We start from the raw sequence: 26739 nt of genomic DNA, 5'->3' as shown, positions 1-26739 counted from the left end.
TTGCATAAATTATTGATTTCCGGATTGCTGAATCCGGAAGACTAATTTCTATTATGGATTGGTGGATTCGGAATGATTTTTTTCAATTATGGATTTCTGAATCCGGAATGCATATTTTGAATTACGAATTGACGGATCCGGAATGGTTTTTTCAATTATGGATGTTTTGCATTTTGTTTATTTATTTTGGATTAACACTATCATTCATGTACTACCAGAAGCATCAATATGGGAGATTACCGGATGCGCCAATCTGAAAATTTATCAGAAGCGCCAATTCGAAAATTTACTGGATTTCATAATCCGGAATACAAAAAAAAATGTACAGTTCATATAGGGACAATTTTGTCTTTGCGCAACCTTGTGGGGGTGCAGGAAAAACTACCCTCTTTCTTTTTCTATTTACACCCTACTCTAATTGGCCCAATACATGGTTCATGAAAACATGACCCAAGAAAATGACCTAAATGCAAACCCAAAATAAGGCCTATACTACTCTGTATAATGTTTATAAAACTAGATAAAAATGGAAGAGCAGACAACATTAATTCTCCTTAAGATGAGAGTCTTCTAAGATCCTTTTTTTTATTCCAATCTTCTTAGCCAAATGTTTCAAGGCTAGATGGGTTTTCATCACAGGTAGTATCCCAGGATGAGGAACACCCATCTTATTAATTTTTCGGCCATGAGATGCTAATTTAACTCCCCTCGATCCTAATTTAACCAACCAAAATCATATAAAATATACAGTTTAACCAACCAAAATTATATAAAATTAACAATGAACAAGTGTCATATTACAACATATTTACTTACCACACCATTCCATAATTTCATGCCCACATGATCTTCATAACCTGTTAATAGTGACCAATCCACTAGACCTTCGAGATAACCTTCACCTTCTACTTGAGGTGCGCTTTCATCCTCCGCCTCCATATGGGGTTGGGCTTCTTCTGGTTCGTGTTCAACATGTCTTCATCTTCATTAACATGTCTTCTTCTTCTTCTTCTTCTTCTGACATGGGATGTTGACGATCATCTTGTAAACCTCCTCCCCTAATCCTCACCATTTATGTTCACTTACATCATTCATGTTAAACCAAATTACAAACAATGCACACAATCTCACCCACCCTAAATTAATGTCTAGTATCATAAATTAACGAATTGGAATTTAAAGAATTGAATACAATGCATATCCCAATCTGAATCCACAAATCCAGATACCTTATGGATCCACACATCCAAATAACTTTTGGATTCGCACATCCAAAACGAATTGGAATATAAAGAATTGAAAACAACACATATCACATTCTAAATCTACACATCTGGATAACTTATAGATCCACACATCTAAATAACTTTCGGATTCGAACATCCGGAGATAAGTTATGAATTCAGAAATTCGGATAACTTCCAAACTCACCTATCCTGGAAATTTCTGGATCACTCAATCCAGAACTTTTTCAAAATCACGGTTCTGGAATATGAAAATCAAAATGTTGATTTGTTGTTTTGTAAATCTAGTAGAGTGCACTGTTTGGAAGCACAACCTATGTATTGCTGAAATGACAATTCACAAAAAAAAAAGAACTCCAAAACCAAAAAAAATAAAAATTACCTACCTTTTTCTCCGAACGCATAACCTCTGAGAGAGACCCATGAACCACCACCAAGCCGCGAGAGACACCACTGAAACACCACCAAGTGAAACGCCTTCCTGTGCCAAGAGATGCAGCTGTCGCCGTGCGCAGAGAGAAATGTAGGTATGTGTGCTAAAGGAAGAAGAAATAGTAGAGTGTATGTGGGTAGTTGTGTGCGTTTTAGGGCTTTTAGAAAATACTAGGGATAATTTTGTTTTTGCATAACATTATAGGGATGTAGGAAGAAAAATGTACGGGTGCAGGAAGAAACTCCCCAAAACTAATGTGCTACAACAGATTTTATTTTGGGCAACTAGATTGGGCCAACAAGTTTTTGTCTCATGCATCATTGAAAATTTTGGTCTATCTTTTTATCCCTAGTCTTTATTTTTTTTTTAATTTTAAAATTTATTTTAATGTCCATCTTTTGGATTTTTATTTGTGTGGCTATTATTTTGGTAAGCTTTAATTTCTTATTTTTCAGTTTTTAAAATTACTTTTTGAAGTTGTCACATTTCCTAATCTCTTGAGTTTAGCTTTCTTATTTTTGAGTTTTTCTTGATTTTGAATTTTATTGACTTCTTGTAATGAAACCTATCTTTTAGTGTGATCTTTGAAAAAATGTTGACTAACATTACTAGGTAGAATATTTGGAGAAGAAAAAAGCTAAGGATGCTCTTGAGAAAATAAAAAAGTAGAAGTTCAAAAGGAAGAGTTAAACACTAAAGTGAAAAGAAAAGTGCAAACACGGACAAGATTTTTAATTTTGTCTTAATTATTTTGTAATTCATTGATACTAATAAATATTGAAATTAATATTACATATAGACGGTGAGTGTGTCTCAAAGGTCCATAGGTGCCAATGAGCCTCTCCTAAGGTTCGTCTAGTTTTAATTTCATCTTAATACACTTAGACAATGAGTGTAAGAAGTCCACAAGTGCTTCTAAGCCTCACTTAGGATTAATATCTTAGTGACTTTTCAAAGTTTAAATTTCTTTTTAAGAAAAAATAATTAGAGTTCCATTAAGGAAGACTGGTGAAAGCTAATTGAGGTAACTTTGACTAGGAAAGACTTGGTACTTAAGTAGTCCTAGTGACTCACCTCTCTTTCCTAGGACTTTGACCTTTAAACCTTCTTGTAAACTGTTGTTTTTCAAAAACAAAAAAAAAATCAAATAAAAATAAAATGATTAATAAAGAAATATCTATGGAAGAGTTAAGAACCATGTTTTCTCAATACATGCAAAATCAAGAAAAATTTAGAAGCAGACATCATGAGGAGTATAAACATAGAAGAAGGAGTCATGACTCTAGGAGCAATCTGAGCGATGGTATAGTCCTTATTATAATGAAGACCCTTATCAACCACACCCTAGAGATCATCACAGACCTAGATACGAACCTTCCCCCCTTTTATGGTAGAGATAATGTAGAATAGTTTTTAGAATACAGGTTGATTATGAAGAAGAATATCCTTGGCTCCACTTATGATGAGACCCAAGGAGAGAGGGCGCCTACCCATGATGAAGACCAAGCCCAACTCATGACCTCAGCACCTATACCTCACAGGATTACTAGGAGCAGAGCACAGACTCTGGGTGCTGAGCACCAATTGGTCTCTTTATTTGTAATTTCCGTAAAGTAGGTTTATATAGCATAATTAAGAGGTGAAGACATAAGAATGGGCCTATGAGATGAACATTAGGGTAGGAAGGAAACCCTACCTTCTAGAATAGGTGGAAGGGTGCGGTTTTGACCAAAGTCAAACACACTAGCCACACCATTTTTGTTCTTCCTCTTTTACCCTATTTTCTTCTTTTCCAAGGCTCCTAAATCTATAAATAGAAGGTCCCCCCCTTTGTAAAGACAATTTGAAATTATAGTAAAGAAATTCTTCACAATTTTTGTGAGTACTATGTGAGTGTTTCTCCTCCAAAAGTTGGTCTTATCTTGGTTCATGATGCTCTCAAGTGGCGGCCTCCCCTCACTTATCTTGGTGGTTCCATCCCATCACGTGGCGTGATAAACCATAGCTCCACATCCATAAGTTCTTCTTTCAACATCTCTTCCATTTATCCATTCCTTTTCATGTTTCTTTCTTCCTTGTCCTTTAATTCTTTACATATGTCAATTCGGTTTTGTTCTTCTTGTTCTTGTTTCTTTATATGATTCCGCCCCTTTATCTTGTCATCATCATCACCATTTAATTGTGTTTTCCTTTTGCCTTTGTTAAATGAACCTTCACATCTACTTAACCATTTGGTTAAGTTAATGTCCAGTGGGGACAATAACTTTGTGGATCCAAATCTCAAATTCATTTGTAAGACAAGATAGAAGAAAAAAAAACGAATCTATATAGTAATAATAAGTACCTGAGTTTGACAGTTGTCGATCTTGCTCATATACCCACCGATACCCATATTTATTTATATAGGCCTTAACATTTTGCCTTTCTATCGAGCCGATTTGGCTCCAGTCCCTGATCAAATCCATAAATTCCACACGAATAACACCATGATGAAAAGAGTACCATCTCCAATTAGAATGTCCTGCACAAAACTCTTGACAAGACAAATGAAATAGCCACAAATGATATGACTGGTCAATCACTAGATCTCCTCTCAAATCGACTGGAGGAATTTTAGCTTTATGATATATAACTTTATCAGAACTCCCGCCAAAGCCAATGTGGAATATTGCACAACAGAATAACACCAATAGAATTATTATCACGCATAAGAGGAGAGACATCAATCAATATTGAATTGTCCATGCACACCACAAATTGATTGTTGAATCACCTTGGTATTTCACTTCCTAGGATAACACTTCCAACACATGGATTCCTGAAATTAAATTGCCTATTTTTGCACCCCGCCTCAACAGACTACAGAGTTAAGCGTCCGTATCTGTTTTTGAAAAAAAAAGATTAAAAGAAGGGAAGAGAAAGGAAGGAGCATGCACACCTGAAAAATTTGAATCATCCACGAAAAAATAAAGCTTGTACAGTGTTCCCTCTCAACTAATTTTGGGCAGTTGTAAATCAATAATCCTACCAGATCTTCATCTTCGTAATACGATAGTGGAAGCTTGAAAATTTCTAAGGAACAGTCGGTTTGCAAAGGGAGAACAGGCAAGCGTGTGAACTGCTTGCAATGTTGTAAGTTTAAATGATACAATCTGAAAAGGTTATGCAGGTTGGGAAGTGTAGTAAAATTGTTTCTCTTCAAATTTAGCTGTTCAAGGCACCTTAACTTCCCAATGATATCAGGGATTCGAACTAAGTTACAAAAGCTTAGATCAAGTTCACGCAAACAAATGAGAAAACAAGGGGAAGTAGGAATGGAAGGCAACAACAAATTTGAAGGCCGCAACAACATTTTGTTTCTGAAAAAGGATGTTGACTGGGAAAGAATATGAGCTTCTGCTAAACAAAGCTTCTTCAAATGATTTGTGTTCCTTTGTTCATCTAATAACTCATTATTATATATTTTGAACATCCAGAGACATTCAAATATTCAAGAGAATCCAGCCCCAATATGGTATTGGATAAGCTTACTAGGTTTTTGCAGTTTCTCAAATTCAAAATAGCAAGATTTCTCAAAAGACCGATCGATGGATTTAGTTTTTCGAGATTTATGCATCCTTCAAGATATATCTTTTCAAGATTTAGGGCCTCTCTAACATCCGGCATCTCAACTAGATATTTGTTGAAAGAGAGATTCAAAAGCTTTAAATTGGGCAATGGCTACAATGATTAGAAAATATAAGACAAAATTAATAATGAAATTTGGGTTTTCTTTAATTAGTTAAAGAAAAAAGGAAATTAAAAAACATTGTTTTTCATTTATTTGGTTTAAAAAAATAGAAAAATTGATATACATTACCTTTGTGCCTTTCCATAGTTGTTTAATATTGCTCCAAAAAAGGTGTAACTCGACTAGTTTTTCTGGTTGAAAACTTTTAGGCAAACATTTAAAAGGATATTCCCTCCAATTAAGATATGCTAGTTCATTCGAAAGATGATTGAGACTTCCTGAAAATTTCACATCTTTAAGATGAAGCAACTTAAGGCGTCTAATTTTTTATAGACCATCTGCCCTCATAGTCTCTTCATGCTAATACTTTTCAATATATATGACTTCAAGATTTTCAGTTGCCTACAACATTATGGAGAAAGAATAACATTATTATACTTTTCGAAGGGTTTTCATATTCTAGAAAAAATGGAAATGTAAGATTTATACTAACTCAATTAGTTTTGCCTGATCGTCTAACATAGCTTTCTCGAAATCTTTGTAATCCCACAACCTACTCCACTTTAGAGGCTTCTTAGGTGATTTTTCTTTGACAATACTCTTTCCCAAATCCATCAACAACCTATGCATATGAATATCCCCATATTCACATGTTATTAGAGATTTCTCAATTAAAGCTGGTATGCCATTTTCGTAATCAAATCCACGAAAGCTTAAGAATTTCTCCACATCACCCTTACCATGAATATTACCAGCAATGAAGCATGCAATATCTAGAAATATTTCTTCTTTGTCTTCTCCCAGGTGATCAAAACTTATACTTAAAACATCCATAATATTTATATCCTTATTATGTCTTAGCCTATCCAATGCACTTCTCCATTGTGAGACATTTCGACCAAACAAAGAGGACCCAATTACTTCAATTGCCAAGGGATGTCCTTGAGCATGAGAAAGTACCTCACATGCCAAGTCTAAATAATCACCCAATATATAATTAACTTTGAAAGCATTTTTACAAAACAACTGCATAGCATTTTCTTCCCTCAATGACTGGACTTAATAAACATCATCCACTCTATGTGTCTTCAATATATGTTCATCCCTTGAGATTATGATGATTTTGCTCCCTCCACCTACGCATCTACGTATATATCTGTTCCCTATGAACAACTTAAGTTGTTCACCTTGATCAACATTGTCAAGAACTATAAGTGTCCTTACATTGTGCAGCCTAGTCCATCTTCACTTCATCTTCTCCGAATCTCTTTTCGTGTTCTGCAAATGCTTTCTCATAACATCCACTCTGTTTGCGCACCAGCAAAGGATCTACATCATAAAATATAGGTATAATAACACGTTTTTCAACGCAATTACGTATCTCCGTCAGTTCACGCAAGCACCAAGTGGAGTAAGCATAATTCTGTGAGAAGACAACAATGAAAAGTCGAGAGGCTTCACTACTACATATATAATAATTAGTAACATCAAAAAAATGTTACTAAATCAAAGAAAATGTTACTAATAAGATTTACTAACATTTTATCAAATGTAGCGGATATTCTATGTAACTAAAGACTTTTGGTAACATTTTTACATTTTAATAGATACATTTACAAACATGTCACTAAATATTTTTAGTAACATTTATTTAATAAAAAGATAACATTTTAAAAATATTACTAAATCTTTTTAGTAATATTTCTTTAATAAAAGTAACACTATAAAAATGTTACTACAAGTTTTTTGTAACATTTTTTGTTAAAAAGGTGACATTTTAAAAATGTTACTGTACCGCCCAGGTAGTCGGAATTGATGACGTGGCCGCAAGCAATAGTATAGGCGTGTTGAACGGGACACCTGGCTGGCAGAAGAGAAGGACGTCGGGGGGCTCGTGGGATCGCCAGTCGTTAAGTTGGCGTGCCCCGATCTCTAGCATACCTAAACCGGCGGTCACCAAGTTGTGTCGTAGTCGCCGGGTGTGAACCCAGGCGACAAGGCGATCGGAGATCGCCGAGAGGAGGACATCGCCGAAAGATCAGGAAAGCTTGTTCCAGGCTTTCCAGGCAAAGGATGAGGTCGTCAGATGGTCATTCCCTAGCTGGCCAGAGGTTGAGGTCGGGGAACAGCTTACCCGAGCATGCACAGTGAAGTAAGTAAAGTAGAATATAATGGCGGCCGGCGAGACCACAGGGAAGGTGTGTATGAATACACCCGTATTCGCCACGCAGAAGAGATCGCGCTCCAAGGCAGTTATACGCTGAGTTGCTTCCTGCATAAGTAACTTAGTCGAAAAGCCTAAAGAGTAAAAGGTGACGCTCAAGTCAAGGATGCTCCAGATGGTGACACGTGTACAGCTGGATGCGAGCCACGTGTCCAGATGTGTAACTGTCAGGAGAGAGAAAGTGCACAGGTATATAAGGGATCCTAACGAACTTCTGAGGTATGCGCGTTTTAGAATACTTCTTTTACGCTTGCGAGAACTTGAGTACTCTGGGAGAGAACATTGCACGGTTCCTGAAGTTCTTAGTTTTCTCTTAGTATTTTGGTGGTTCAGTCGCTGACTTGGGCGTCGGAGCGCGATCGGCCGCAGCGGCGCCGTTCTGTCTTTTGCAGGTTCTTGAGGTGAATCAAGGCGAAGGACGAAAGCTAGCACAGTGCAAAGTCGATTCAGATTCGACGAGGCAAGGCTCTTGCGTTCTGGTCAACAAGCAGGATCATCAGGCGCCCACCGTGGGGCCGTGTAAAACCTGTCCCCATCCACAGCGTGAGTTCTTGGAGTGTCAGTAGTTTCTGTGTGGTTGTGTGCTGGTGCAACCATTTTCCGCCGTTCATTCATGCTGTTGTTCGGTAAGTTCGTGTTTTCCACCGTTCGTTTGAGTCTTGTTCGGTGAATTCGAGGTTTCTACCGTTTGTTTGAGTTTTAATCGGCGGAGTGAGGTTTTCCACCGTTCGTTCAAGCTTTCGATCGGTTTTCTTAGAGTTTTCTTGCCGTTCACGCGGTTTTTAATCGGCCGTTCGGTGTGTTCCTGTTTGATTACGTTTCTGGTTAGGGAATCGGGGGCTTGCTGAAGAAGTGGTGGTTCTGAGGTGAAGTTGCAAGTTTCTGTGAAGGTTTCGATGTCCGAATCTATCGGCGTGCTGTTGCAGTTGCGTTTGCGGACCCTTAGGGAGTTTGAGGACTTCTGACCAGTTGGTTGTTGGATCGATCGTTGCTGAAGGAGATTTTGTTCGTCGAACTTTGGTTTGCTGAGTTTTCATGAGAAAGATGAGAAGCAACCGTTCAAGTCCAGTTGTGCCAGTTGCTGCTGAAGGCGCCATGACCATGGCGTAGATGATGGAGATCATGCGTGCACTGCAGGAGAATGTGGAAGCCTCGCGCGTAGAGCAGGCAAAGATGCATGAGGACCTAGTCGCCTCTCAGGCCAGGAATGAAGAGCTCAGCAAAGTGACTAAGGAGTTGCGCCAAGCTCTTCAGGAGCAGAGAGGCCGCCCGGTCGCTGAAGAGGTCGCACCGTTGTCGCCACCTCGTGTTTTCCCTATGCCATATGCTCAGGCGATCACAGACACGCCTATCCCCGCGAGCGTGGTACTCGTGAAGGCTACTTTTACCGGCGTGGAGGACCCTGAGGCACATCTCACCACGTTCCACACGCAGATGATGCTGTTAGGAGGCTCGGATGCTGTATATTGCAAAATGTTTGTGAGCACGCTCCAGGGAACAACACTGGAATGGTTTGTGAGCTTGCCTATAGGTCACATAACCAATTTCCAGCAGTTTTCGAAGATTTTCGTCGAGCAGTACATTGTGAACAAGGCGCCACCTAGGGTGTCTTACGACCTGTTCGACATAAGGCAATACCAGGGAGAGTCCCTCAGGGACTATCTGAATCGTTTTGGAGCACAGATGGTCCGCTCGCCTGCGAAAGACGAGGAGATGCTGGTATACGCCTTCAAAAAGGGCGTGCTGCCGGGACCTTTCTGTGAGGCGCTGATCAGGGCTCACCCCGCCACGTTTTCTGAGGTTAGGCGACTTGCGGTGGCCCACATCGCCGACGAAAGTGAGGTCGCCGAGAAGAGGGGAAGTGTGGCCCCCGCCAGGCCACGCGCCCAGACCAGGATCCAGCCACAGAGGGTGCTGGAGACAGCGGCGGCCAAGAGGGATCAAAGGACTCGCCATCCTTCTGATCCAAGGAAAAACAAGGGCAGGGGCCCAGGGCGCCCCAGGGAGTACAATCGCCCGCCAAAGCATAAGTTTGTCATGGGGTTGGCGGATCTGATCGCCATCCCCAACATAGCAGCCAGGCTCAAGGCACCTGAGAAAGTGGGCGACAAGGTGTTAGGAACAAAACCAGACGCTTGGTGCGAGTTCCACCAGAGTTTTGGTCACACCGTCGATTCATGTTTGGCACTAGGGTACCAGCTCGACGACCTGGTCAAGAGCGGTTTCTTGAATGATTACCTGCTGGACAGGAGGACGGGGGGCGCGTCGAGCTCCCATCCGGCGGGTGGTGAGGCTCAGCAGCATGAGATGCCCACTCATGGAGAGATCCACACCATCGCAGGAGGTTTCTCGGGTGGTGGATGCACCGCATCACAGAGGAAGAAGTATGCAAGGTCTGTGATGACGGTGGACATGTTCGAGGACCACTCGCCGGATGTGGACATTACATTCACACGAGAAGATCTCAGGGACGTTGTGCCTCATGACAACGATCCCATAGTTATCTCGCTTGTCACAGCGGGGAGGAAGGTCCACAGGGTACTGGTGGACCAAGGAAGCTCGGCAGATGTGATGTTCTGGCCGACTTTCACACAGCTGCAACTACCCCTTGACCAGCTGAGGCCCTATGGAGGGTGCTTGTATGGGTTCGCTGGCGATCAGGTGGAGGTCAGGGGGTACATCGAGTTAAGAACTACATTCACGGATGAGGCGGGCTCGAGGACGGAGAAAATCAAGTACCTCGTCGTGAATGCTCCCTCAGCATATAACATTTTGTTGGGAAGACCAACCCTCAACAGAATAGGAGTTGTGCCCTCGACCAGGCACATGAAGGTGAAGTTACCGTCTATGGAGGGGGTGGTGATCACCATCAAATCTGACCAGAAGGAAGCGAAGAAGTGCTATGAGAATAGCCTGAAGAATAAGAGGTCAGTAAGTTACATCACGACCACCCCGCCTCCCGGTGTGAAGCCCAGGTCGACGTTGATAGAGGCGACCGCCGGTAGCGATGTCGTCATGGTAGATGCTGAAGCAAGGGAGGAGAACGCCCATCGGGAAGAAGAGGCGAGGAACCGCCCAGAGGAAGCGAGGGAACTGGGAATCGCCAAGGCGGTGATCGCCAGGGAAACCCGACCCAAACCCGTCGAGGAGTGGCTCGAAAGGGAGATCGGGGGAAAGGTCTTCAAGCTGGGAAGATCTTTGGAGGCTGAACTCCAAGACCATATCGCCAAGGTGATAGAGCGGCATCTGGATGCTTTTGCATGGTCTGCTTCAGACATGCCGGGAATCGACCTCGACTTCTTGTGCCATCACCTAGCAATGGACAACCAGGTCAGACCAGTGCGGCAGAGAAGAAGGAAGTTTAACGAGGAGAGGAGGCAGGCGATCAGGGATGAAACACAGAAGCTCCTCGCCGCAGGCCATATCAGGGAAGTCCAGTACCCTGAGTGGTTGGCCAATGTCGTGCTGGTGAAGAAAAGCAATGGGAAGTGGCGCATGTGCGTCGACTTCACTGACCTAAACAAGGCTTGCCCAAAGGACTCGTATCCTTTGCCAAGTATAGACGCCCTGGTCGACAGTGCTGCAGGGTGTAGGTTGCTGAGCTTCCTGGACGCCTTCTCGGGGTACAACCAGATAAAAATGCATCCCATGGATGAAGAGAAGACCGCCTTCATGACCGAGAGATCGTGCTACTGCTACAAGGTGATGTCCTTTGGGCTGAAGAACGCGGGGGCCACGTACCAAAGATTGATGGATAGGGTACTTGCGCCAATGCTGAGAAGAAATGTGCAAGCGTACGTGGATGATATGGTCGTGACCTCGCCGGAAAAGAGCAAGCACGTTGCGGACCTGAAGGAGTTGTTCACCACGATCGCCAAGTTCAGGTTAAAGCTGAACCCCGAGAAGTGCATTTTTGGCGTGGAGGCAGGGAAGTTCTTGGGATTCCTCTTAACTTAAAGAGGAATAGAGGCAAATCCTGATAAGTGTGCTGCCATCTTGGCGATGAGGAGCCCGGCTACCGTGAAGGAGGTGAGCAGCTTACAGGTCGGATGGCCGCCCTGTCTCGTTTCGTGTCGGCTAGCGGAGAGAAAGGCCATCCGTACTTCCAGTGTTTGAGGCAAAACAATAAGTTTGCTTGGACGAAGGAGTGTGAAGAGGCCTTCGTCAAGCTTAAAGAGTACCTGGCGAGCCCGCCGGTTTTGTGCAAACCGTTGGTGGGAACCCCTCTCAGGTTGTATTTTGCGGTGACTGAGAGGGCGGTGAGTGCGGTGCTCGCCCAAGACCAAGACCAGGCTCAGAAGCCTATTTATTTCGTCAGCAAGGTGTTGCAAGGCCCAGAGGTGAGGTATCAGGCCTTGGAGAAAGCCGCACTGGCTGTGGTATTTTCGGCGAGGAGGTTGCGCCACTATTTTCACATTTTTACAATACTGGTGATGACCGACTTGCCCACCCAGAAAGTCCTGAAGAAGCCTGATGTAGCTGGGAGGATGGTGAAGTGGGCGGTGGAGTTGTCGGAGTTCGACATCAAGTATGAGCCCCGAGGTCCGATTAAGGGACAGATTTTCGCCGATTTTGTGGTCGAGCTCTCGTCAAAGGCAGCACGGGTTGAAGGGGATGGTTTTCGTTGGGTGCTCTCGGTGGACGGATCGTCGAACCAGCAGGGTAGCGGTGCTGGAGTCATCCTAGAAGGGCCCAACGGCGTGCTGATTGAACAGTCCCTGAGGTTTGCCTTCAAGGCCAGCAACAATCAAGCAGAGTATGAGGCGTTGATCGCCGGAATCTTGCTGGCCAAGGTGATGGGAGCTAGGGTGCTGATGGCTAAGAGTGACTCGTTGTTGGTCACGGGACAAGTAACAGGCGAGTTCCAGGCCAAGGATCCACAAATGGCGGCTTACTTAGAGTACGTGCAGGAATTGAAGGGTTCTTTTGTCTCGTTTGAAGTAGTGCATGTGCCTAGAGAGCAGAATGCCCGAGCAGACTTGCTAGCTAAGCTCGCCAGTTCGGGCAAGTGGGGTAGGCAGAGGACGGTGATCCAAGAAACCCTGAAGATGCCTAGGGCATTTGTGGCAGACCACCTGGTTCTTCAAATAAGCAAGTCGACGGAGGAAGCGGCGAGGTGTCACAGGTCTTTGACTCAGGAGACCTTGAGATCGCCAAGGATAAGAGCATGTCGGGGGGAGAGGGTGAACATGACGCAGGTCTGTGTCACGCATGAGCCAGACACATGGATAACCCAGTACCAGCGCTGCCTGGCAGATGGCCTTCTCCCGCTGGATCCGATGGAGGCTAGGAAGATAAAGAAGAACTCCAGCAAGTTCACAATGATTGATGGCGAGTTGTATAGGTTTGGGTTCACACACCCACTCCTGGAATGTGTGCACGGAGAAAAATGTACAAGAATTATGGCCGAGCTCCATGAAGGGATATGTGGAAGTCACGTCGGGGGTCGAGCTCTGGCCGCAAGAACCCTCCGTGCAGGTTACTACTGGCCAACAATGAGGGAGGACTGCAAGAAGTATGCACAGTGTTGCAAGCAATGCCAGCAGCACGCCGGTTGGCACAGAGCGCCTCCAGAAGAGTTAAAGTCAATTTACAGCCCTTGGCTGTTTCATACGTGGGGAATTGATATCCTGGGACCTTTCCCATTGGCGATCAAGCAGATGAAATACTTGGTGGTAGCAATTGAATATTTCACCAAGTGGATCGAAGCAGAACCAGTAGCCCAAGTCACCGCACACAAAATCGAGAGCTTTGTATGGAAGAACATCGTGTGCCGGTTTGGTGTGCCTAAGCGCCTGGTGTCAGACAACGGGACTCAGTTTGCAAGTCATCTGCTGAAGAAGTTGTGCGAAGAGGTGAGAATTCAGCAGGTGTTTGCATCCGTCGAGCACCCTCAGACGAACGGCCAAGTAGAGTCCGCCAATCGGGTGTTGCTAAGAGGATTGAAGAGAATGCTGGAGAAAGCCAAGGGATCATGGGCCGATGAGGTACCCTGCATAGTCTGGGCGTACCACACCACCGAGCAGTCAGGAACCCATGAGACCCCGTTTAGCCTGGTCTATGGATGCGACGCAATGATTCCAGTAGAAATCTAGGAGAGCTCGCCGAGATTCCAGCACTTTGTAGCTGAACACTCGAATGAGGAAAGAAGGTTGAATCTGGACCTGCTGGATGAGGTCAGGGAGGAGGCGAGAGTAAAAGCTGAGGCAGTGAAAAGGAGGATCGAACGAAGGTACAACTCGAAGGTGATGCCAAGGCAGTTTAAAGAGGGCGACCTAGTGATGAGGAAGGCCCACCAATACGAGATGGAAAACAAGTTGTCGCCTAAGTGGACAGGACCGTTCAGGATAACCGAGGCGCTCGGGAACAGCGCCTACCGCCTAGAGACATTGGAAGGAGGGGCGATTCCTCGCACTTGGAACGCCACACACCTCAAGTTGTATCACAATTAAAGCTTTGTAAGTAGAAACGAACATGAAAAGATTTACAAGCTTTCTGTTTAACCAGTTTGAAGGGGGCACTCTCTTTTCCCTAAGGAGGGTTTTTAATGAGGCCACCTAATAAAAGAAGAGTTTTCAAGCTTAAAGCTTTTGAGTTTGCATGCATGTTTGTGTTGAAAGTTTGTAGAAAAAATGCATGCTCTCAGTTAAAGTTTTAAAGTCCCCATCGCTTTTCGGCGATCGGTGGCATCAATTAAAGTTTTAAAGCCCCCATCGCTTTTCGGCGATCGGCGGCACAGCTAAAGTTTTAAAGTCCTCATCGTCCTTCGGCGATCGGAGGCACCAGCAACGATTAAAAGACCTCAACGCCCTCGCGCGTCCTGAGGCGAGAAAGAGATTAAAGTCCTCCTCGACTTTGTGCGAGTGCAGGCGAGAACAAGTTAAAAGTCCTCAGTGCATCCAGGGAAGAGGAGATGTAATCCCTGGGCAGAGTAGAGGCACCAGATAAAGACCTTCTCGCCGTCGAACGAGTTCAGGCAAGATAAAGACCTTCTCGCCGTCGAGCGAGTTCAGGCAAGATAAAGACCTCCTCGCCATCGAGCGAGTTCAGGCAAGATAAAGACCTTCTCGCCGTCGAGCGAGTTCAGGCAAGATAAAGACCTTCTCGCCGTCGAGCGAGTTCAGGCAAGATAAAATCCTTCTCGTCTCGAACGAGTTCAGGTATGGTGTAAAGGGTGGAAGAAGTTTAAAGGATGGCTAAGGTAGGTTCAAAGAGAACACCTGGCTATCCGGCTTATTGTTCTGAAACTCAGGGAGGTAGAGAAGGATCCGAAAGGCGCCTCCACCCCCAAATGAGGGAACAATAGCCAAGTTATGAAGGCAAAGGGAGCTTACATGGCCAGAACCCTATGGCGATCAGAGGAATTCCAGGTGATGACAAGAGTAAGGGCCCATTTCGATGGAGCAGATAAGGTGAACTATATCTTAAACTATCAGTTTGGTTTGAAACTTGCTGTTTAGTAAGTAGTTTCACGCTGAAGTTCGTTACCTTAAGTTCACAAGTTATTAAAATGTCATCGTTTGAGAATTGATAAGTTGCTCGAGTTTTACTTTGAGTTAACAATTGATGAGTAGATGTAAGTTTGATAGTTTGCTCGAGTTTGAGGCAGTAAGTAAACGATTGAGCCCGCAGAATCGCTAAGTTAATTTGTTTAAAGCGATTTCTACAAGGAAAAGCGAAGTAAACAGAGAGACCAGGTACGAAAGCGAAGGAAGTTGTGATAGAAGCGGTATCAGTTCAAATACAAAGGGAGGAAAATTACAAGTAAAAGATTGTGCAAAAAGAAGCAAACATTAATTCTCGGGAAATGAGTGATGGAGGGAGACGGTTAATCCTCAGAAGGCACGATCTTCCCATCCACCACTTCATTGCATATCGACACCATGGAGAGGTCGAGCTCAGGGTACTAACAAGCGACTTGCTCCAGGGCGGCGTCGAATCCGGCAGCAAGGACTTGGGCGGAGCTTAGTTTGAGCTCTTCGGTTTGTTGTTTGAGCCCCTCGGTTTGCTGTTTCAGCTCATCAGCTCGTTTCTTCAGCTCTTCGTTTTCCCCACGAGCCTGAGCGAGGTCTTCAGCAACCTTCTTGCTTTCGTCCCGCGCCTGGGCTAGCTCTGCAACAATTTTCTTGCTTTCCTCTCGAGCCTTGGCGAGCTCATCCACGGCGTCGTCCCTCTCCTTCTCGACCTTTCCAAGGAGAACCTCCCGATCAGCCGACCTCTTTTCAAGGTTCTCTACCTTGGCTGCATCCGCTTTCATCGATGCCTCCAAGTTGGCCACCTTGAGCCTGTAGGGAACCAGCTTGCTCTCCAGCTAAATTTTCTCTTGAGCTAGGAGGTGCAGTTTCTGGCGCAGATCGGAGGCCTCCTTGCGCGCAACCCTCAGCTCGGCACTCATGGCATCCTCCACCCTTGAGTGATCGATCTCTGCCATCATCAGATTGCAAGACAGCTTTTCTTCCTCGATCCTTATCAGGCGATTCTCCTCCTGGAGTGTTGAGATCTCGTCCTAAAGCTTTTTGTTTGAGCTCTTCACAGCCTTTGTTATGATTGAGGGGAGGTCCTCTACCATCATCTTCAGCTTAGCTGTGAAGGGCCGCCAGACTTCTTTGACCAAGGGGGGAAGGCTTGCAGCTGCTGTTGGTGGAGGTGCTGAAGGAGCCTGGTGCTGACTTTCACCACCACCCTCTTGAGTTGGTTGAGCAACGGGGGCTTCCTGGCGTGGTGGTGAAGTGGGGGACTCGGTTATGAGTATTGGCGAGTTGTGGGCGCCTTCATCCCCACCTGGTGCGGCTTCAGCAATTGAGGCAGTTGAAGGGGGACCCTCTCCAGCAGATACGAACGGCGTGGAGGCGCTAGGAGGGTTCTCCATGAAGTTGGGCTCGCTGCCTTCAACCACAGGAAGCGCGACCGCCAAGGGTGTTGCTTGGACCGGCGGTGTTGGAACTGGGGGAGAGGGCGGTGTTGGAGCTGGGGGAGAGGGCGGTGTTGGTGTTGGGAGAGCGGGTGGTGAAGAAGGTGCCACCCTTTTCCTTTTGGTGACAAGGCCGTCCTCATTCGCCTCATCATCCTCATCCTCATCTTCTTGAACCACTTAAGGGGTTTTCCTCTTTGGTTTCCTCAAGATGAGCTTTTTTCGTTGAGGGGCAGGCAATGTCTCTGGAGGAGCTGGGCCTTGAGGAGGCGATCTGCCCTGGGCAGCGGCGATCTCCACCACCGAGTTGGGCACGGTTTGGGAACCCGTCGCCAACTTATGAGTTCGGGCGAGCGCCCTCAGTTCATCTAATTTGCCTTTGCCCAACATAAGGTCTGCACAGGGTAAAAATATACAAGTGAGCACAAAAGCAAAGGCAAAATATACGAGTATGTGTGCGAATAATGCAAACAGGTAGCACATGAACTTAAAGCCAAGACCAGTATGCAACAAGCAGGACGCCCAATGGCGGATAACAGAGATGTAAAATCAGTCCCAACGTAAAACAAAACCTAAGTGTCGAGGTAAAGGCTAACCTATATGAGCTTCGAGTTGGTCCTCGAGGAACTCGAAGGAGATTATTGCGGAGGTGGGAAAGGTGATGTTGGCGGCTGCTACTTTCTTCCAGAAAAGGCATAGATCTTTGTCCAGCTCGCCCATGTTGTCGGGACTTCTGGGCCTCCTAAAGCTCTCTTTGGCGTCTTTGTTCCCCTTTTGTACCCAGTACAAGGGGAAGCCGTCGAGCAGGGAAGGATCTTGGTCGTTGGCGCACACCTTCACGAATTTTCCTTTCCAATCTTTGTAAGATTCCTGGAAGATGGAGAGGATTGACCTCCCAGCGATCCCGTTCAGGCTAATCCAGAGGCGGTCTCCTGGATTCTTAGCTTCAAAGAGGAAGAGGAAAACGTCGACCGAGGCTGGCAATCCCAGGTGTGCGCACATGATCTGAAACGCCCTTACCAACGCCCAGCTATTGGGATGGAGCTGGGCGGGGGCGATGTCGAGCTCAGTTAATAATTCCCTCTCGAAGCGAGTGAAGGGAAGTCAGAGCTTCACCTTCTTGAAGAACGTCGCGTAGAGGAAGCAAAACAACTCGCCGTTGTTTTCTTTATCGTCAGCACAGATTGGTTCATCCGGGTGGCAGGGCAGCACGACCATTTTGCGGTCATGCTCCTTATGGAATGAAAGATCAGATTGGTCCCCATTTCTTAGTCGGTGCACGCCCAACTCTGTGTTTATGGAAGAGGTTTCTTTCAACAGAGCTGAGGTGGCCCACGGGTAAAGCTTCTTGTAGTCTTGTGTGGCAACGGAGGCTCCTCCGGCGACTGGTGGAGTTGCCTGAGCGAGATTGGTGTGAGAAGTTGCAGGCCTCTCAGCCTGGGTAGAAGGAGCACCAGATGCTCGTGGTAGGTTATGTGGTTGGGGTGGAGGGTTTCGCAATGAAGGAGGAGGGTTCGCGGTGGTTTTCGTGCGAGCCATCGCAGGAACTGCAAAGGAAAAAGGAAAAAGGATGAACAAAGGTTACAGAGAACGACTCGATTGTGGACGAAAAATGGAGAACGAACGAACGGGAGTTCGTTGTGACGAATGTAATGGAAGACGAAGCCCTAAGTTACGAGAAGGAAGAAGAGGAGGAAACAACCCACAGCGTATGCACCAGACAGATAATGGATGATGCGAATCGGTTAAAATGCAGCAAATATCAACAGAGGAAGTAAAAGAGGTACTTTTTGATGATCAGATGAGCGTTGAAGGGAGTTGGAGATTGAGAGAGTTGAGGAGCGTCGTGGGTTTGCAGAGAAAACTCAGAGCGTTTTGAGAATGCAGAGAGATGATGAAACAGTGGAAATGAAGGGGTTTTAAGGGTTCTCCAAACGTTTTTGGAAGCGCAAACGACAGCTGAAGATGACCGTTGATGAAGCCACGTGTCGAGTGATTGGAAAAAGGGGTTTGGTGGAGCGTCAGAAAAGCAGAGGGTACGAACGTTTGGAATTCCGTGCCAGCGCCACGTAGATCGGCAGTGACGTGAGCTCTTAGTCTTTTCGCTGGACAAGTCTTCGCTTAAGACTGGGGGGCTTGTGTACCGCCCAGGTAGTCGGAATTGATGACGTGGCCGCAAGCAATAGTATAGGCGTGTTGAACGGGACACCTGGCTGGCAGAAGAAAAGGACGTCGGGGGGCTCGTGGGATCGCCAGTCGTTAAGTTGGCGTGCCCCGATCTCTAGCATACCTAAACCGGCGGTCACCAAGTTGTGTTGTAGTCGCCGGGTGTGAACCCAGGCGACAAGGCGATCGGAGATCGCCGAGAGGAGGACATCGCCGAAAGATCAGGAAAGCTTGTTCCAGGCTTTCCAAGCAAAGGATGAGGTCGTCAGATGGTCATTCCCTAGCTGGCCAGAGGTTGAGGTCGGGGAACAACTTACCCGAGCATGCACAGTGAAGTAAGTAAAGTAGAATATAATGGAGGCCGGCGAGACCACAGGGAAGGTGTGTATGAAGACACCCGTACTCGCCACGCAGAAGAGATCGCGCTCCAAGGCAGTTATACGCTGAGTTGATTCCTGCATAAGTAACTTAGTCGAAAAGCCTGAAAAGTAAGAGGTGACGCTCAAGTCAAGGATGCTTCAGATGGTGACACGTGTACAGCTGGATGCGAGCCACGTGTCCAGATGTGTAACTGTCAGGAGAGAGAAAGTGCACAGGTATATAAGGGATCCTAACGAACTTCTGAGGTACGCGCGTTTTAGAATACTTCTTTTACGCTTGCGAGAACTTGAGTACGCTGGGAGAGAACATTGCACGGTTCCTGAAGTTCTTAGTTTTCTCTTAGTATTTTGGTGGTTCAGTCGCTGACTTGGGCGTCGGAGCGCGATCGGCCGCAGCGGCGCCATTTTGTCTTTTGCAGGTTCTTGAGGTGAATCAAGGCGAAGGACAGAAGCTAGCACGGTGCAAAGTCGATCCAGATTCGACGAGGCAAGGCTCTTGCGTTCTGGTCAACAGGCAGGATCAGTTACTAAATCTTTTTAGTAATGTTTTTTTAATACAACAGTAACATTATAAAAATATTATTAAAAGTTTTTAGTAACTTTTTTTAATAAATAAGTAACATTTTAAAAATGTTACTAAATCTTTTTAGTTATATTTTTTTTAAAAAAAGAAACATTATTTTTTTAGTAACTTTTTTTAATAAAGAAGTGACATTTAAAAAAGTTACTAAATTTTTTTAGTAATATTTTTTTAACAAAAAAGTAACATTATAAAAATGTAACTAAAAATCTTTAGGACGGTGCAAAGTCGATCCAGATTCGACGAGGCAAGGCTCTTGCGTTCTGGTCAACAGGCAGGATCAGTTACTAAATCTTTTTAGTAATGTTTTTTTAATACAACAGTAACATTATAAAAATATTATTAAAAGTTTTTAGTAACTTTTTTTAATAAATAAGTAACATTTTAAAAATGTTACTAAATCTTTTTAGTTATATTTTTTTTTAAAAAAAGAAACATTATTTTTTTAGTAACTTTTTTTAATAAAGAAGTGACATTTAAAAAATGTTACTAAATTTTTTTAGTAATATTTTTTTAACAAAAAAGTAACATTATAAAAATGTAACTAAAAATCTTTAGGAAATTTTTTTATTAGAAAATTATACAAATTACTTAAATTTAGATTTAGATTGTAAGATGTCAATTATATTTACATGTTTTTATTTTATAAACAAGCTAGTAATAAAAATCTATCAACACAAAGGCCAATAATTTCAATGGATTTTCAATCGTTGAAAATGAATTTAGAAATATTTTTTGAATACATTGTCACTTTTGTTTACCATCTAGCACACATAAAATTTCTAGTATGTACTATGACTAAAGTCTCACAATCACACAATCAGTTCATGGGAATGACAATGACAGTCATTCACCAATGGGATCAAATTTGGTGACACTGGATTTGTGACATTAGTCAGCAGATATCCAATCTGAAAGAAAAACAGAGGTAAATTAAAATATCAACTGAATTCAATGCAATACAGGATAAATACCAAGAATAGTTCTGAACCAACTAAACTCATAACATACATGTGCAGACATTTACTATAAGTTATTTAGATATTCTAAGAAAGAAACAAAGACAAAAATTCTAAAATTACACACTTCAAATATAGCTTGCGACTAGTCAACAGTTTATCTCATCTCAAATCCTAAGAAAGACAAATGAAGTGTTGATAGTCAGAACAACAACATTTTTAACATGATTTTCAAACCATGCTTGAAATGTAAGATATTGATATTTCGTCGTATTCCAATTTCTTGTTGAATATTCACAAGCATTACTAGAAAGAAATTCTTCATGTTCTCTGCAAAAATATAATTTTTTTTTAATAAGCTCACAAAAGTTAAAATCTCATACAAAAAGATAAAAATATGGATATTGTCTTACGTGACAAATGACTTGATGAGCTCACAATTAAACAACACATAACGGTGAGCTTGTTCCCACTCAAGAGGTTCCAAACTAGTCATCACTCCATTCCCTATTGGACCATCTAAATTCCTTGGCAGCTTGTTGAACTTTGTTTGGACATTATCATTCAAATATCTTGAGCAAAATGTCAAACACTCATCCGCCAAATACCCTTCAACAATTGAACCTTCCGGATAATTTCTGTTACGCACGTAAACCTTTAACCTATGGAGAAATCTATAAGAATATAAAACTATGATTAGGAATAAAATAGGAGAATATAACTTTACAAAAAAAAATAGTCAGTTAGTAAAAGAATTACCTTTCAATTGGATACATCCAACGGTAATGTACAGGTCCAACAATTTTAGCCTCATACGCTAAATGTATGGATAGATGAACCATTATGACAAAAAAAGATGGAGGAAAAATCCTCTCCAATTCACATAGAATTAAGGCAATTTCTGCATCCAATGAATCAAACTCCTCAATTATGATGACTTTAGAGCATAAAATTTTGAAGAAAGAACTTAACTTCATTAAAACTCTTGCAACTTCTTTTGGCAACACTTTTCGAATTGCTACTTTTAGCAAATCTTGCATCAATATATGGAAATCATGACTTTTTAGTCCAAGAAAATTTTGTTGTTCAAGATTAACACATCTAGAAACATTGGAACCATAACTTTCTAGAACTTTCACCCCTTTTAGAACACGACAGAAGATGTCTTTTTCTTTTATCGAAAGTGAAAATCTTGCATGTAGAAGGAATACCTTGTTTGGTCCTATATTTATAGGATGAAGGTCTTTCCTTATACCCATCTCTACCAAGTCAAGGCGGGTTCTCAGATGCTCCTTTGGTTTCCTCTCTATATTCAATAATGTTCTTATTACATTTTCACATATATTCTTTTCAATATGCATGACATCAAGATTGTGACGAAGCAGATTAGTCTCCCAATATGGCAAGTTAAAGAATATACTCTTTTTGGTCCATGGATCATGTTTCTTTCTTTTCTTTTTCTGAGTATTTCCAAATACATTTTTCTATCACCTAATATATCCAATATGTTAGACCCTGTTAATGGAGTAGGTATTCCTCTCAATTCTTGGTTACCATCAAAACACTTCTTATCTTTTCGCCACTTATGTTTTGAGTCTAACCATCTTCGATGACACATATAACACATCTTTTTACTATTGTTTAAGTACCTAGAGCATGTGTGGTAGTTACATACCGGGCATGCCAATTTTCCACTTGTACTCCAACCTGATAACATAGTATAAGCAGGCAAGTCACTAATAGTCCAAAGTAATGCAACATGTGCCTGAAAAAACTGTTTGCTAGAAGCATCATAAGTTTCAAACCCTTTCTCTCACAACTCCTTCAACTCATCAATAAGAGGTTCTAAATAAATATCAATACTACTTTTAGGGGAAGAAGGACCAGGAATTACTAATGACAACATTAAGTAAAGTTGTTTAATACAATCCCATGGAGCTAAATTATAAGTCATTAAAACCACAGGCCAAATACTATGTCCTTTGCCCATCATCTTAAATGGAGTAAATCCATCACTTGCTAACCCAAGCCTCACATTTCGAGGATCTGATGCAAAGTTAGGATGTAGAGAATCAAAGGTTTTCCAAGCAAGTGAATCAGCTGGATGTCTTAGCTTCCATCTTTAGTACGACCTTCATCATGCCATTTCATTGACATAGCAGTTTTTTATGACATAAATAACCTCTTTATCCTTTGTTTTAAAGGAAAGTACCTCAAAACCTTGGCTGGAATTGGACGTGAAGCAACCTTACAGGAAACTTTTCTTCTAGAATTTTTATGCTTCTTTTCTTTATATCTAGAAGAACCACATTTAGGACACCTAACTTCATTCTCATACTCCTTCCGAAATAAAACACAGTCATTAGGACATGCATCAATCTTTTCATAATTAAAACCCAAGTCCTTAATTATGAACTTGCAATCCTGGTATGATGATGGCAAACAAGAGTTTTCAGGAAGTAACTCTTCTAAAAATTTCAGCAACATATCAAATGAAACATTACTCCATCCATGGAGATTCTTAATATGTAGCAATCGAACAATGACTGATAACTTAGAGAAATATTTACAACCTGGGTATACTTCTTGATGAGCATCACGTATCAATTTGGTAAATCTAGTTGTTTCAGTATCAAGCTCTTCATTATCTTCATCTATAATATCATTGAATTCATTTTCTTCAAGATTTGTGGGCATCATACAAGTTTCCTCCAACAAACCATCCAGAACCTTAGACATACTATATTTCTCTCTATCAGCACCATATATCTTCTTTGAAGATCCACCCTCTCCATGAAAAACCCATCTAGTATAATTTCTATCAAATCCGTCACAAAATAAATGCTCATGCACATACTTTCGGTTACCCCAAGTACAATTATTACACTTTTTGCAGGGACATAATATCTCATTTCCTTGTGCAGCATTTTCAAATGCAAAATTTAGAAAAAAATTCCAAACCATTTAAATACCTAGTAGATGTTCTATGTGCTACCACCCAATTCTTGTCCATGCTTATATTGTCTTGAAGCTAAAAATGAAATACCTGATAAAAAATGAAAAATTATCTATTGATAACAAAATTATCTATGAACTTGAGAAATTAAAGGAGAGTAACTATTCAACAATTTAAATTCTAAGAATAAAAAAATATCAAAACTTGAATACAAGATACAACCAACATGATGTGAAATAACAATGAAGCATTGAAGGTAGGAAAAATGGTAGCCTCGCTAGAGGATAAGGAAGATAAAAAGCCTCTGTTTTACTCAATCCAATTAAACCATTCAATCTATTTTTGAGAATTAAGTAAAGTTTTGAGATTCATGAAAGGCGTTTTACATTTTTTTCCAATTCTTTTATTTTTGTAAACATGTTTCAAAAATTAGAAAATATAAGATATAATATTTTAAACTTTAATATTTAAAATTCAGTATATGTAAATTATGATGACACAATATTCCATTTCCATATATAATCATGGTTAGGTCGAGTTAGAATAGTTAAAAAGATCATAATATATCAACCTGTTTTTATAAAGATGAATGATTAGATATCCTTGTTGAAACAGAGGAAATACTTTGAAAGCCTATTACTGTGGTCGGCCTTAGATGCAATTTTCATGCTAAGTTTCTAACACTTCTACATATTTTAGACTTTGAAAAAGAAATACTTTTTCACGAAAGGTACCATGCATGTGCCTTTTTTTTATTCATTCAACAGGTTTTGCCAATTTATTTACTCCATAAAAATCATTTTCATTTGATATTTAAAACTGTTTCTCATATTTCACGCACATCTAATCCATTTTTTTGTCTGTACAGTTAAAATTTGCTCAATTACATATAAAGAATCAGATTTGGATTCACTTCATGGTAGTTATGAATTGATGTTAAATTAAACTTCACGTGATTATAATAATGTAACATGCTGCTACCAAATTATATTATTTAGTTACATCAACTGTGTTGTACCTAATTGTATTATATATGGCTTTTATATACAGTAACACTCTTCTTTTCATCCTTTTCTGTTGTTATCTTCTTCTCTAATTTCTTTCATCACTCCACATTCTCTTTATACGTACCAATTACACGTTTGCAATAATACAACTATATTTTTTTAGTCTATGATTTGTCACAGAAGCACTAAAATTGAGTTTAATTTGTCAAATTAATTTATGAGTATAGACATACTGGTAACGGTTAGGTATGCATAGTTGATAAAACCCCTTGAAATTTTTTTAAAAATTTGGGTCCTCTACTTATTCTGAATTATATGTATCCAATATAGTGGTTTGGTTGAGCTCTGTGACAAAGTTAAAATTCAGTTCCATGGTTATCAAAATTGACACACAGCAATAAAGGTTCCCCTCTCTTGATTACACCATCCACCGAATCTAAATAAGCATGTTACTTAGAATTCCATGGAGTGTTTTTTGCCAATGTTTCAAAAACTATTTCTATCAGTACTGGACATGCCACTGGTTTCGGTACTAGCTATCTAGGGTAGACTTTAATTTGCAGAACACAACACTGACTATAGGCACTGCAACGAGAAATTAATTGAGTCCTGATGTATACCAGCTAGCTAGGCTCATTATTTCACATGCATAACTCTCTTATTTGTTATGCAATCCTTAAATCCAACATGTTACATATTCCCTTTCATTAACAACATTATTTCTAGTTTTCCACAAAGACATCCTAATATTGAAAATCATTGAAAAGGCAGGGAAAACATGGAAAAAGAGGTTATACATAGCAACTGGAACAGTGATGTTCCGAGACATACCTTCAGCTGTATTCCTAAATAGAGATCCATAGTTATCACTTGAGCAAGAGCCGAAAATGGAGCAGAGTTAACTACATCGAGAAATAAATAAAAAGCAAATCAACAAAATCTCCAATTACCACTAGAAGAAAAGATCTATCAAATAAAAATAATTAATATTATCATAACACTGCCAAATTAGAATCAACACGTCTTGTACCAAATCAAGGAGAGAATCACTAATTATTAACATTTTAATACTAAAATCAAACACAAATTAATCATTGAAAATGAAACCGCAATAATCGCCTACTAAAGAAACACTAATCCAAGGTTGAAATGTGAGAAATAAAAACTGTAATGAGAAAGCGTTTGAACAATAGAGAAAATCTTTACCTCCGAAAGAATGAGACAACGCACGTAGCAGTGGCACACACGCACGTAGCAGTAGCAACGACACACACGCGCGCACGTAGCAGTAGTCGTTTGACCGAGCGAACGAGCAGGACGTAGATGAAGCACAGAGAACAGAGTGAAACCTGAGGAAGAGAAACAACGAGACTGAGAGAGTGACGAAGAGGAACGACGAGACTGAGAGAGTGACGAAGAGGAACGACGAGACTGAGAGAGTGACGAAGAGGAACGACGAGACTGAGAGAGTGACGAAGAGGAACGTGAGAGATTGAGATTGAGAGAGTAAGCAATGAGGACAAATCAGTGACTTCGAAAAAACACTATTGAGTGAGAAAGAAAAACAATTTGAGAGATTGAGAGTATATTTTGTATAAATTTAATTAAGTGTAATATTTAAAAACTTTACTAAGTTAAAAAATTTAAGAGATAGTAGTTTAAATTTCCAAATTATAATATTTATTTATAAAACGTTACTGTTTGTTTTGTGTATAGTGACATTTATATCAAAATTGTTACTATAATAATTAAAATTTGTATTTATTTTATTTATAGTGACATTTATGTAAAAAAGTGTTACTATAATAATTCAAATTAATATATGTAACATTTTAAATAAATGTTACTAGAAAAATGTTACCATAGATAGAAAATGGTGTAGTGCTTGAATGGCTTGCAGCAGCTCGGGTGCAATGGATTCACCTTTTTTGAGATCTTCGTCATCTTTGAAGACAATGATGCCTTTTGTACGGAGAGCCTGAAAGAGAAAACTAGTGAAGGTGTTGCGCGTGTCTTCACCGCGGAAGCTGACAAATAGGTCGTAGATGTGAGTTGCAAGAGACGAAGAAGAAGAGGTGTATTGGATAATGGCGTTAGAAGCCATTGGAGAAAGCAAAAGTTGTTGAGAGTGAGAGAGAGAGAAAACACG

At 41.7% G+C, this 26739-nt stretch overlaps 2 pseudogenes; both read right to left on the bottom strand.

Annotated features, from left to right (window-relative positions):
- Positions 1–693: 693 nt before the first annotated feature.
- Positions 694–26739, bottom strand: LOC150024217 (disease resistance protein RPV1-like; annotated as a pseudogene).
- LOC150024218 (uncharacterized) lies at positions 21383–23504 on the bottom strand (annotated as a pseudogene).

The sequence above is a fragment of the Phaseolus vulgaris genome, chromosome 10, assembly GCF_051622355.1.
Source record: "Phaseolus vulgaris cultivar YP4 chromosome 10, ASM5162235v1, whole genome shotgun sequence".
Taxonomy (NCBI): domain Eukaryota; kingdom Viridiplantae; phylum Streptophyta; class Magnoliopsida; order Fabales; family Fabaceae; genus Phaseolus; species Phaseolus vulgaris.
The sequence above is the reverse complement of the archived record's forward strand: the minus strand, read 5'-3'. Positions and strand labels throughout refer to the sequence as shown.